Raw genomic sequence first — 13,309 nt, 5'->3', positions numbered from 1 at the left:
TGTGTATTTTATTTTGTGAAGGTTTGTGCCTCTCGGATCCCTTGGTACCCATTTCTATTGCAGTAAAATGACTGTCACCCAAGCAGCCCACCAAGAGGCTTCATCCCCTGCCTGGTTCACGGCAGGTTTAAAGGGAGGAAGGTCTCAGCGTGTTTCTGGCTAGATGTGAGAGCTGTTTGGTGGGAAGGAAGGTTTTGGTATGGGAAGTACTGAGAGCCCCTGATGAGTAACTTGATCTTCTTTGCACCAGAGCTGGAGAGGAGGAAGGGGATCATTAGGCCCGTGAGTAAGTGCCATTGGTTTAAGCAGTTATTACATGCTACTTGAGCACTGTGAGAAGGAAAGTGTGTCTGCTTTCCGTGAACACATGCAGAATTGCTTGTGAGAGTCCCCATGCGGCTGCGACTTTGCTTGTGCAGTGCCATGGTCAGCGAGCAGGAGCTGGGTATTCCATTCCTACGCTGAGGAGCACCCTTGGGAGCTGGCTGGGAAAGAGAAAATTAATCCGTGCTACTTTCTCCTGACCTCGTTTCAGCTTTACAATCCATATGGGTGACGGATGGCTTGCTGAAGCCCAGCAGCAGCGTTGCAGTGGCTGTGACCAGCAATTTAGATAAATGAATGGTAACACCCTTTCTCTTCGCATGCCTTGTCGGATGGGTCCTGGTCTGAAACAGGCCCTCTGCAATGGTCTCACAGAGCTGGAGACCTGGGGGAGCCTGGGGCGGGGGGCTGGGGGTCGCAGCCCACCCCCCTGCCACAAGCAGGCTGCCATCCGGAGCTAGGATGCAGCATCTGTGCCTTCAGCTGACCCGGCTTCACCCGGCTAACCAGGGTACAAGCTGCAGGACGGTGTCAAGCTCCGCTGAGTTTTGCAGAAAAGGGAGAGTTGTCTTTTTCATCTCTTCCCAGCTAGGGAGAGGAAATAAGAAGGTATGAAGAGCCTGAGAAAAGGGCCCTTTAGCTGCACCATGGGGACTGAAAGCTTTTGTTTCCTCCAAATCCAAAGGAGTGGTGAAACTGGAGACTCCCAGTTGTGAAAGTCAAGCAGCAGTGGCATGGTAGAGCTCCTTGATGCCCGGGGACTCTGTCCTCCTTGCCAGGGGACTGGAAGGTGAGAGAGGCCACCTGCTTTCTAGCTCTGGGGGGGAGTCTGATGGTGGGCTGTCGCCTCCACATAGAGCTGAGGAAAGCCAAGCTCCCAACTAAACCAGCCAGAAGAGAGCACCTGCCTGCAAAATGTGTGGCTCCTGCTTCTTCCCCCCCACTTCCCCCTCATCTCCTGCCTTCCAGCACCACATTCTCAAGCCCTTTTCCAGTCAGGCTCACCAGCAGTGGGCACGCCTAGGGTGGACACAGCTCAGCCCGACAGTGAGCTCCTCTAGATCCCCTCACGAGCAAGGGCAGTACAGCAGTCCTTGAAGGTTTTCTGCAAATCTATTTTCTTTTCAGTACAGCTCTCCCGAGATGGACAGCCTGCTAGCCTGGGCCCTGGCTGTTTCCATCCCGTTCAGGATTCCCCACCTCTGGTTTGTGGGGTCTATGGCACTGCTTCATGTGGCATTGCTGTTCTCCCCTGACCAGAGCTTCTGTGCTTGATGTTTCCTCCCAGGTTCTTCCTGCTCTCAGCAGGTACTTGGTTCTCACAGTAAATTAGAAGAAAGGAAAACTGCCTCTCTTGAGTACTGGAAAGAGGAACCGTCATTTTGGGATCTCTGTTGTGCTTAGAGCTTGCAGTAACCTCTTCTATTGCTCTGGGACTTTCTTCTGAAAATGAAGCTGATGAAGGTGATGAAGTTTACTAGTCTCAAAAAAGATCAGATGAAGAAGTATCAAAGCTTTAAGACAAAAAAGGCAGGAAAGGAGCAGAAGGATGTAGCACCTGTAGGGCAGCTCCTGCCCCTTTGTTTCAGCTTGACGTGGGACTGGGGGATGCAGTAAATAGCAGAGCTCTGTCTTTTAGTCCTCTGTTGTATTGCTTGAAGAACCCTAATACCAGCAGCTGCGAGTCCTGAGGTGCGCAGTTAGCAGCAGAGTGCATCCTGCTCTCGTAAGCACTTCATTAGCTTGGGCTCTGCACTGGGGCCTCCAGAGAAATTCCAGGTGTGAGGGGAAGAGGGCAAGAGGCAGGAGGTGAAGTCAAGTCTGGGGAGAGGTGGGGAAGGGATGAGGGGGCAGCAGCGGGAGTCTGGCAGTGCCAGGGAAAGGAGGAGAGGGGTGAGGAGCCCACAAGAGCAAGGCTTTTCCTGTGCTCCAGCATGCTGAACTAAGCATGCCACAGTTTATGCTGGTGGGGTAATGCCGGTTCATTTATAAGATCTGCTGACTGGAGGATTCTGCATGTGTGTGTGTGTATATATATATATATATATATATCTCGTTTGGCTTCTGGGGTGTTTTTCCCAAATAGCTGAACAGACAGAAAAGCCCTAACAACAAAGGGGTATTTACACATTCAGATGTGCCCACTGATGGTTTCCTAATCATAATCTGGCACTCTGCACTTTTGTGTGATATTTATGGATAGGAATCAGTTACATTTTGGGAAAAGGGAGCTACTAGAGCAGGAAGAATAACCACAAAACAGTAAAATATGACAGAGGGGAGGCGGGGAAGAAGGAAAATGTGAAGTGTATTACCACAGTAGCTAACAGCTTTATCACACATGCTGGTAAAAAGAGATTAAAAAGCAAAACAGCCCCACTGCCAGGGTGATCCAACCCCCTGGTTTGGCTGGGATGAGGCTAAAATACAAGACTGAAAATAGCAAGAGGCTGTTTTGTCCCAGACCTCTGTCTTGTCCTTGTGACCCTTGTCAGGTCGTGCTACGTCAGCCAGCACAAGCAGCACGTCCCTGCCACATCCTTCCTCTCCCGTCCCCCTTCTTGCCCTTTCATTGGCATTACCTTCTCCAATCAGCAGGTGATACTTGGTCTTCTCATCCCTGAGGAATTCCTTTCATCCCAGCTTAGGAAAAGAAGCATACATCCTTAACTAAAGAGATAATATACTTAAATAATACTGGTACGTTTTAAAAGAAAATTCCAGTGCCAGTCTCGCTCCTCCTATCCATGTGATATCTACATCCTGCCTGAATCACACACAGCACAAAAGGGCCCCTGTCTGATTTTCCTCAGCTCTGTCATAATAGAAGGTTAATCACAGTGAAAAACATAAATTTAAAAATCCTGCTAGCTAATGTCATTTAAGTATTTAGCTTAGAAAAATAGCGAGGTACCTTTCCAAGCAAATGCAAATGAGCTTGATTAAAAAATCCTGCAGAAGGCTGGTGTATTTGTTCAGGCCAATGAAATTCAAAGTATTGCCATAATACCTGCCTTATAAAAATGCATGTATTTCTTCAGCTGTGTGTATTTAAACCTTTTAGCAGTTCTAATGAGCTTTCAGAATGAAGCTACTACAGCAATCAGCTTCTGTGTAACAAGCAACATTTAAATATTAAAAACGTAAATTAGCTAAGCTGGTTAATTACAATTTTCCAAATATTGCAAAAGTGCAAGTAAGGCTATTAACTGCTTTGAAATTCAGATATCAATTCCTCCCACTCAGGGAACATCTAGTTCAGTAGCGAAGATGAAGTTACAGAACAGTCTCCTGAGCTAGCCAAAACAATATCTGCTTACTAGTACAAAAAGCCCTGCATTTCAGATGCCATTCAGAGATGTTAAAACTACACAAAAGGCTCTGAGAAAGCTTTTTTTTTTTTTTTTTTTTTCAGATCAGAGACTACCAGTTTGTGGAAATAAAAACGTCTTCCGGGAAACATAATTTCTGGTGAAACAGACAGATTTCTGCCAGAAAACCTGGCTGGTTTCTTCCTTGCTCCCTGTGCCCATGCCTAAGGATGCTCTGATGTGGGGCACTGTGGCCGGCCATGCCGAGAGCTGAGCAGGCTGGGTCCCACCTCCACAGCCTCCTGCGCCCGTGAGACTTTCCCCTCACACAGCACACAGAGAAGCATTTCTGTTGGGTTTATCCGCAGCTAAAAATGTGCAGCAGGAAGCATTTGAGCTGCGGTTCCTTCTGTCCCAACTCCTTCATAAAAGTGACCCTGGCAGCAAATGTAGTATCAGAAGAGTATTCACAAAAGCCAACTGATGAGGACAATCTCTTCATTTTCTCTTAGAGAGCATGGGTGATTGCAGGCTGGCACTCAAATCCATCCTGTGAATCCATTTCCTTTAGTAGAAAAAAGGTAGCCAGAATGCTCTTAGAAGTCACCTACTAGGAAGGTCCCCAAAGTGCCAGCCTGGCCCTTAGACCCCCTCTGCTCTGCTTACAGCAGTCAGCCACTGCACACATCTCCGTTTACTGAAATGGATGTGGGCGTGGAGTAAATGGCCTAGCAGTAAGATGACAAATGGGTTCAAAATTATAAACGTGCACATCTCGGGATGTATCATCTGCCTGTACTGCTTCCCGCTGGAGAGCAAAGAAGGGGTGCAGAAAATTCCTCCTCCTCAGTCTTCACTGGAACTGACCAGAACCACAAGGAAGTCATCCCTCTTAAAAGAGCTCTGAATGTTTTTAGTTTCAATACTGTGAAAAAAATACATATTATTTTTTCATTTTTTACTTTATACATAGCTGCAATTCAAAAGCTTGTAAGCGATAACGTCTCGCAAAAGTGAGGAAAATGTCTGTTGGATTACTTTACACTTCTTCACAGGAGTAAATGGGTGGTTTTTGTTGTTGCTCGAGGAAACTGTTTATCAGTGCTAGCTCTGCACTGGTTATGTGAGCATGTATATTTCTAAGGCATCTCAAGAGCTTTCATGTTGCCTTTGTTTTCTTTTAAGTAATCTGTAATTTTCCATCTGTCTCTGACCCACCCTGGTTTTGGCTAAAATCCCAGCTGGCCTGTTCAGCTCTGTCTAAGGTGGAAATGAAGCTCCAGGCTATTTCTGGAAGACATCATGTATTAGAGCTATCAATACTTGGTGGTATCTTTTCACTTAGAAACCCCTTGTTGGCTTAATTTGGAGTTAACTCCAGGCAAACATCTCTCAAAAGTAAGTGAGAAAATGAAAAGTTTGCTCAACTGACTTTCAACTGCTTAATAAAAATTGAACTGAATAACACTTGTGTCACTCAAGCATACTGTAGACTAGGACAATTGTTACTGTTAACATCTAAAAAACATGTAATACTTCAGAATAGCTAACAGAATAGCTGCTTTATACTAGCCTGAGTAATCTTTCAGTTGAATTAATAGCAAGTTAGTCATTGCAATGATCATCTTTTATTTATATTAACATAGTGTCTGTGCATTCTCAGTCTTGGAAGATCCCCTGGTTCTTGGCATTGCACATAGTGTAAGAGACTGTCTTCCCAATAAAGATTATAAACTCTTTGGGACTGGGACAAAGGAATTAGTTTGTCTCCTTTTCACAGATGGGAAAATGACACTTAATAGTACGAGACCATTTTAACCAGAAAGCCTGTATCAGACCTGGAGGCAATACAGTTCTCTTGAATCTTACTGTCCTAAACATCCCTCATCTCCACATGTCTGCTAGACTTTACCTTGCTAATATATGGAAATTAACATATATGTGAAATTCTATAAGATTTTTATTTTGCCTTAACAATGTTTTTGTCATGACATGTTTTTCATTGTTGTTCTTAGGCGCTTGAGAAAAGAACATGCTGGTTGTAAAATACCAGTGTTGAGACACTGGATCAGCTTTAATTTCATGGCATTTAGAATAAGGTTGTTCTAGCCAGTAGAAGGGAATTTAGTGTCTCTCAGCTGCATAAAAGTGATTTTAAAGATTATCTTTGTGGTTACTTCAAACTGTGAAGCAAGAAGGCCTGTTACTGAAGAAAAGTTCAACAGGACTAGACTCAAAGGGGAAATAATTGGGTTCTATAAAAGCAAGAGCTGCAACACTCGTGTTGATTTCTCTGCAGAACAGATTTTATCTAGTCTTCCCAGTCAGTTCCCTTTAAAAGGATAACTTCAAAGATGTTCTCTGCGATGACAGTGCTTCAGTGCCAAAGTACAGCAGCAAGGAGATATCAACAAGTTCTCTACATGCAGGAGCGGTATTTGTATGACAGCATCCCCCACTCAATGTCTAAGTGAAGTCCTTAAAAAAAATCCCACCACCTTATTTGTGCTCAAATGTTAGAAACCTAATAGTGCTCTTTGTGCCTTAAGATTTAGTAGCAGGCATAAAAGCAAAAAAACCTTAAATAAGCCCATGAATGGGAAGGAGAAATGCAGAGATGGACACTAGATGGCTCTTCGAAGCATTCCAGGAGCAAACCAACCTGCTGACCAGCGCTAGTTAAAATTGTTGTTCTCCTTCCTTTCTCTTGACCAGTTTCTTTTACTGACTTGACTATGATTTCTTTTTCTAGGACAGACAACTGAGTGGATCCACAACTACTTGCCATATAATTAATGTTCATGATTCTTGGCCAAGACCAAAATTGTGGCTTCATCCAAAATACCTCTGGGTTTCTTTGCAACCGTATTAGGTCAGATTCTCTTTTACTTTCTGTTTCCATTTGAGAAAAGCATTTCATGTCTGAAAAATACAAATCAACACAAAGTTCTTTGGGACAATACCTGTATGATTATAAGCAGTGAGCACTTTAAGTTCATTTCTTTTGGGGGTGGAGGGGGCAGAGAGGGTAATTGCTGATTCAAAGGCACAGACACTTGCTGTAGTTGCACGTTTACAGCAAAAAGTTGGGTTTCTCTGCCCAGGGCATGTTTCTGCCTGGAGAAGCTACCCTTCAACATATGTGCACATGACATTTCACTGCTTCAGCAGAGCAGCTGCTTTTGAAGGATTTTGTATTTTTGGAGGGGTGACTGTGTGTAACTAGTAACAGCTGCTTAATCAACAGGCCTGATGACCAGAGCACAAACACCTCAAACTATATTTGTTACCACTTTTTTTCTCTGGTAGCAATTCCAAGTCAGCTATCTGCAAGGAGAGCCCTTAATTTTCCTGAGCCTGACTGATGGCCCACTGTCAGTGGGCTTGGGGTGTTTACGTTTTGTTTGCTGTTTAGGTCTTTTGAGTCACAAAGTACAGGCTAGCTCCAAAGCCTACCTTCTTATGCTTTGCTTAAGCCTATGCTTATGATACTTGTACTATCTCTCTTCTCTCTGCTGAAAGCAGGGTAGGACCAACGTACAAAACCATTGCTACCTTAATGAGATATTTAAATTACTTTGAACAGGATCAAGCACAGTGTGTGTTTCTTCCGAAAGGAAGAAACCACCCAACTGGATGGGTGGAAGAGATGTCCCCAGCATAAGGCTGGCAGAGGACATAGCTTAGGGACTCTCAGAGAAAATTATTTCCTCTCTCTTTTGCTATCTTGGGAGGCACAGGAGTCCACTGCTTTATCCTCTTTGGGAGGAAGCCTGGTGGTTCCTATGTTGAAACAAGAATGGAGGGGGAGCGCTTGGGACCTCCATCCTCACTGGTGCCCTGGGGACCACAGTGGCGGTGGCCACATGCCCATCACGAACCCGTGCCATCATTGACATGCAACTGTGCTGCGCAGCTGAGCCAGAGCCCACAGAGGGTAGCCAGCATCGCGGTGCGGGCACAGGTCAGCTCTGCAGTGTGCACAAGCTCTTTTCTCCCTCTCTTGGGACCCCATCATTGTATGAATAGCATCAGTAAAGGGATTAAATACTTCCAAATCATGTCAGCAGTGCCTGACATCGCATCCCAACCCACAGCAGCACCAGTGCTCTTGGAGCACAGGACAAGGGAGAAAAACATCCGTGACCAGAGTATTAAAATCTCTGTTACATGCTGTTGGGCCAGGTTGGTGAATGCACTCTGGAAATGGTGGGGAGAAAAGATTCAGAAAGGAAAAGGAGGAGAGGAGAGACAAGAAATTATGCTACAATTATTTTGTGGGAGTTTTTTTAGGACCCAACAGAAGAGCTGAGATGTGCAGTAGCAACTGGATCACCGAGGAAATAAATAGGAAGCTGTGGAAATATATGATGAGTACAGAGAAGGGGGGAATTGGTCTTGTATGTTGTAGATAAACTTGAATAATGGGGTCACATACTGCAAGCTTTGTAGTCCAGTTTCATTTCCCCCACAAATCATTTGATTGTGTAAAACCTATTCATCCAGTTATCTCCTTCTAATTTTCCTTCTACTCTGCTGCAGCCATTGATGGCTGTTATCTCATTACCATATGCTTCTCTTGGTCAGGAACCATTCTTTGTGGGCAAGATTACCCTGGTAACAAAACAAAAACACATGAGAAAGGAGAAGGATATATCATTCCACACAGCTGTGTCAAAGATAATACTTGATTTTTTTATTATATTTTTTCCCTGAGAACAATTTACATACTCTATGGTGAAGAATGGGAAGGTAGTTTGCAGTTGGGATTTGTTACATGGCACAATTTCCAAATATTCACAGAAAAAGGTGGGTTTGTTTAAGTGAGTGCAGGAAACAAAAGCTTGACTTTGCTGATGATTTTTCCTTTCTCCCCATGTATCTTGGTATCAAAGGAATAATCAAAAAAAGAGACTCCAGCACCAATTCCTGTATCTACATAAAACAGCAAACTAATGCCACAATCCTTTTTTTTATTTTTAGTGTTTTCTGCAGAAGACCTGAGTTTATTGTGTGAGGAACGTTTATATTGATAGCAGTTCTCCGATGAAGGAAAAATACTAGTTCAGTTATAGCCCAGGTAGTAAGTGAAATCTGAATATGACCTATGCTTGGCTAAACATCAATATCTTCAGATTTCAAGAGAGCAAGCTTTTAAAATATAAATGGAGGAAATGTCTTGACAGTGTCCTTTTAAACAACCTTCAGAACTGAGAGCACCATTTCTGAAAGTCTATTTAAATTCCTGTAAGCATCTGAGCAACCAGAGGGAGACCAGCAGAGGGACAGATAACAAAAATCAATACAGGCTTTTAATAAAGGACAGTGGCAAAGGAGAAAGAATGTAAAAAATTATAAGAATGGAGAATTGCTGAAGCTCTAGTAGCATTTTGGTTGCTTTCATCTGGCTCAACCTGCTGTTCAACCTCCCCCACTTAAGATAGGGGGGTGTTAAACCTCTTTCCAGCCAAGGAAAGGAGCTGAGTAGAGCTGGAAGGAGAGAATGGAAGCAAGCAGCCTGCTTTCTTCTGTGTGCTTTTTTTAAAGCTGAGAATAAGTACATTAAAATATTTCCTGGCCTTTTCAGGTTTTGAACAGAGGCTTATCAGGATTGTCCATGACTCTTTAGCACATGCAGGCCAGCAGTTAAAAACTACTGTACATGCAGAGCAACGCATTCACCTCGTGAGGGCAAAAAATAACTAGTGGCTCCCTGGTATCCTTCACACTGTCATTAACCAGGGCAGCCTTTCTTGTTGAGGACTCCCCAGGCATTGATCTCAGAGTTTATGATGAAGGAGGCTTGTAGTATTGCATCAGTATCACTTGAATAAGAATGAATCTGCTTTATAATGCAGTTTTGCAGCTACTTAAGAAGGCGAGTTGCCTTAAATATTAGCAATTCGGCTGTTGGATTCACAGGGATGGCAGCAAAAATGATCAGAGGTGGAACTGTACGTGCATTAAATAGGGTTGGCAAAAAGATTGGGAGAGCTTATGTACTTATTAGCTCAGCTCTGTGGGGAGTATGAAGCATGAGAGGTGGTGCTCGGAAGTTACAGAGGGGCTCAGCTGACTCACTGGCCTCCTCCGTCCTCACCAGGGCTGTTCCCGGTAGCGTGTGCTCAAGTGCTTTGTTCAGCCCAGTTTTACGAAAGGGACCTCAGGCCTACTGCACTCTTGAGTTCATCTTTTCCTTTTTTCTCTTCTTTCATGGGATCTGACACATGCGGCTGTGAATCCTGGGTTTCCAGCACTGGAAAATTGGAATGGTTTAGATTTGGAATTGGAAATCCAAATGGTTTTGCCCTTCTGTGTCACTGTATGGACACAGCCCAAGCAGGACCAGAAATGTGAGGAAGGTGCAGACGTCCTGGCTTCTGAAAGCCCCCGCAGATGAACCTCAGCACCATCGGCTGCTGTAGCTGTAGGCTGCTGAAGCCCAGCCAAGGCCTGCTTGGGTTCAGGCGTGCACGGAGAAGACCATAAATTGCATTTATGCCACTTCAGCCTCCTCCTCATCTTGGGATCAGCTGGAGATGGCCTTAATCTTGGTGCTGCCAGTGAAGCAGACCGCTGGACCGCCTGCAGTCAGCCACTGCTGCGGAGGTGTTGTGCCGTGCAGCTCCCCACAGAGCCGCCCTCCACGCTGGGGTGGGACGAGACCACGGGCAGGCTGCACAGAGCCACGCAGGCTGCGTAAATCCGCTGCCTGGCTTGAGATGGATTTCTGTTCCTGCTTCTCTTGCCAGGTTGGAGCAACAGCCCAGCAGCTGCCTCCTGCTCTACTTCCCTAGGCTGCGCAGGGGCATGGCTGCTTCACTGTTGCGGCTGCAGAGCTTTGGGTCCACCCCTGGAGCCTGCTCCTGTGTCACGCTCAGCGCTGGTGCCCCACTGGACCAGTGCTTCCTATCATAGAATCATAGAATCATAGAATCATTTAGGTTGGAAAAGACCTTTAAGATCATCCAGTCCAACACCGCCTCCGGGGGCTGCGCCGGGGCCATTTCCACTGAAGCTTGAAACCAGACGTGTTTTTTTCCCTAGGAATCAGTAGTTTAAAATCCAGTATAAAATGACGTGTGGGGACAGGATAGGAAGGGTGGTCTCCAGGGATGTGGATTTTGTCTGCACGCACAAAGAAGAAAAGCTTTTTTCTCCATTAGTCATCCCGTAATGAAACGTCTGGCCTCCAGAGGCGTTGAGGATGTTGTGATCTCATTGGAGTTGCAAGGTGGGTTTCTCCAAAGACAGTTAATAGGATCAGTTGAAGCTTTTAAAACAGCACCAGCTGGAAAAATCTTGTTGTACAGCAGCTCGCCCAAGTGATGTCAGGTGCCGTGCACGTGTGTGCCCAGAGGGTAGGAAGGGGAGAGCAAAGGCACCACAGTGGCTCATGGTGATGTGACGTACCACTGCTGCCTAAACATATGATACAAATTGCCCCTAACGCTAAACAGCACTTCTGCTCACTGTCAGACAGCCAAACAGAAAAAGAAATAATTGAATCTGGGTGCAGCTGCTTGATGGGCTGATGGAGCTGCCCTCTGCGCTGCTCGTGGCCATGGCTGCATGGAGAGAGCCTTGCTGGGTGTTTCCAACGTGGACCCTCGAGACCAAGGTCCTGCTGGCCCGTCTCTCCTGCCCACGCTGCTGTGGGTGCTGTGTCCCATCTGTAAGCACCAGGCAAGCTTCAGCAGGGACTCCCTTTTAGCATGCCGCAGCGAACTGCATTTTTCTTACCACTGTTATTGAGTTATTTTCACTAACTGTACTGAGAGCTGCAGCCCATGGGGTTCATTGGGCTCCATAAAACTTCTCTTGCCTCCAGCTGGTGGGGCAGCAGGCTGCCAATCTCCAGGCATCCCAGTTTTTGGGAACCCAGCACAGGGCTCAGGTGACAGCGGCATGGCTGTGTGGTGGCACAGGGTGAGCCCGGCTCTGGGTCCTGGCTGGAAGAGGTGACAGTCCCCCTTTGGGTTTCAGCCATGCCTGCTGCACGGGCTCTGCAACAGGAGGGCTGGGCAGTGCTGTGGTGGGCAATATGTCAGGCGCAGGCTGGTATCAGGCTGACTGGGGGGTCTCTGGTGGGGTTCGGCAGGTTATTGCAGTTTGGTGCCAATGTGGAGATGCCTGGCAGGTCTGCAGTGAGCTGAGCACACGCAGGCATACCCAAGTGCAATTACAGCATCCAGAGGCAAATTACAAGTTTTAAACTGCTCTTTGCAGTTTGGAAAGCCAAAATTGTAAAGCTTATAGAAGAGTGACAGAAGGATATGAAGTAACTAGAAGAAAGTTGTTATTATTAATAAGCATATACAGCCTCATTTGCTGCATTCACAGTGGGGACACCGTGACAGTGCTTTCCCACGAAATGTCAATAAGCGGTCAACATCCCTTCAGGAGCAAAGCAATGCTTTAACTTCCCAGCCTGTGATTGCTAGAAACTTCTCTGTGATTTGAGCAATCTCATTAACTAGAACTGATCTATTGCAGAACTAAACCTAATCTGTACGTAACCTGGTGAGTTAGCTTATTACCATTTGGTGATAGTGCATAGTTCAGCGGCAATGGACCTGCAGTTAGACAGAAGAGAAACTGGGAGAGAAAAGATCCCTGAACAAAGAGCCTGTGCTTGTGCCTCTGACAGAAACACAGTCCTTTGCTTTGAAATAGGTCTTGAAGCTTTGTCATCTTCCGAAGGTTGCCAGTGATGTACAGGTAGGAGAAATGGCAAATAAGGCACAGATAGGGCAGTGGCACACAGCAGTCTGCATCACCTGATAGTCTGGTTGCTGTTAAAAACCATGCACTTAATGCAGCCAAGCTCAAATCCAGACACCCAAGGAGATGGGGTGCAGAGCATCCTTCTGGGGGAAGGGCAGTGCTTCCTCCCAGGAAACTGTGGCAGACTGGAAAAGAGCTGGAGGCCACGCTGAACATGAGCTGCTAGCCCAGCCCTTCTGCCAAGTGATTAAAGGCAGGGGAATATTGAGTGGGAGTTAAGTAGGATATACTACCTCCATGTCTGGCAGCAGCACACTGACCAAATGAATCCATTTCTGGTGTCAGCAACACAAAAAGGATATTGAAAAATTGGAGGGGATTCAAGTAAGAACTACCAGGATGACAAAAAAAAAAAAAAAAAAGGAAAACATGAGGAAGCCTCAAGGAGAGGAGTCTGTTTGTCTTATCAAAAACAAGGCTAATGCAGCCTGTGAATATCTACAGAGGAAACAAATATTTATTAGCAGATAATTCTTCAGCCTAACAGACAAATATATAGCAACATCCATCAAGAAGAGCCGAAGAGAGGAATACTTTAGATTAAAAATAAGGTCCAAGAGTCTAACAAAAAGAGTAATTAACAATTAACCTCATTAATAACTACAGTAGATTGCATTTTTTTCCTGATGAAAGATATGCTCTGGTTACAACAGTGGTTAACATGGAAGTCTGAGGTCCATGTTCTGCAAAATGCCAAATGATCTCGGTCATCTCTTCTAGCTCTGCCTTTGAATCTTGTAACATATTCTGTTCCTAATTCAATATGGGAAAAAGGTTTCATTTCAGTATCTTTAATTTCCAAATTTCTAGCAAATAGTTTTTGCATTCATCTTCCAGTGTTTTTGATTTCCTGTAGTGAAATCTTGGATGATCTTTAGCTCTGTGTG

This window comes from Pelecanus crispus, chromosome 1, assembly GCF_030463565.1.
Source record: "Pelecanus crispus isolate bPelCri1 chromosome 1, bPelCri1.pri, whole genome shotgun sequence".
Classification (NCBI taxonomy): domain Eukaryota; kingdom Metazoa; phylum Chordata; class Aves; order Pelecaniformes; family Pelecanidae; genus Pelecanus; species Pelecanus crispus.
This window is presented reverse-complemented; position numbering follows the sequence as displayed.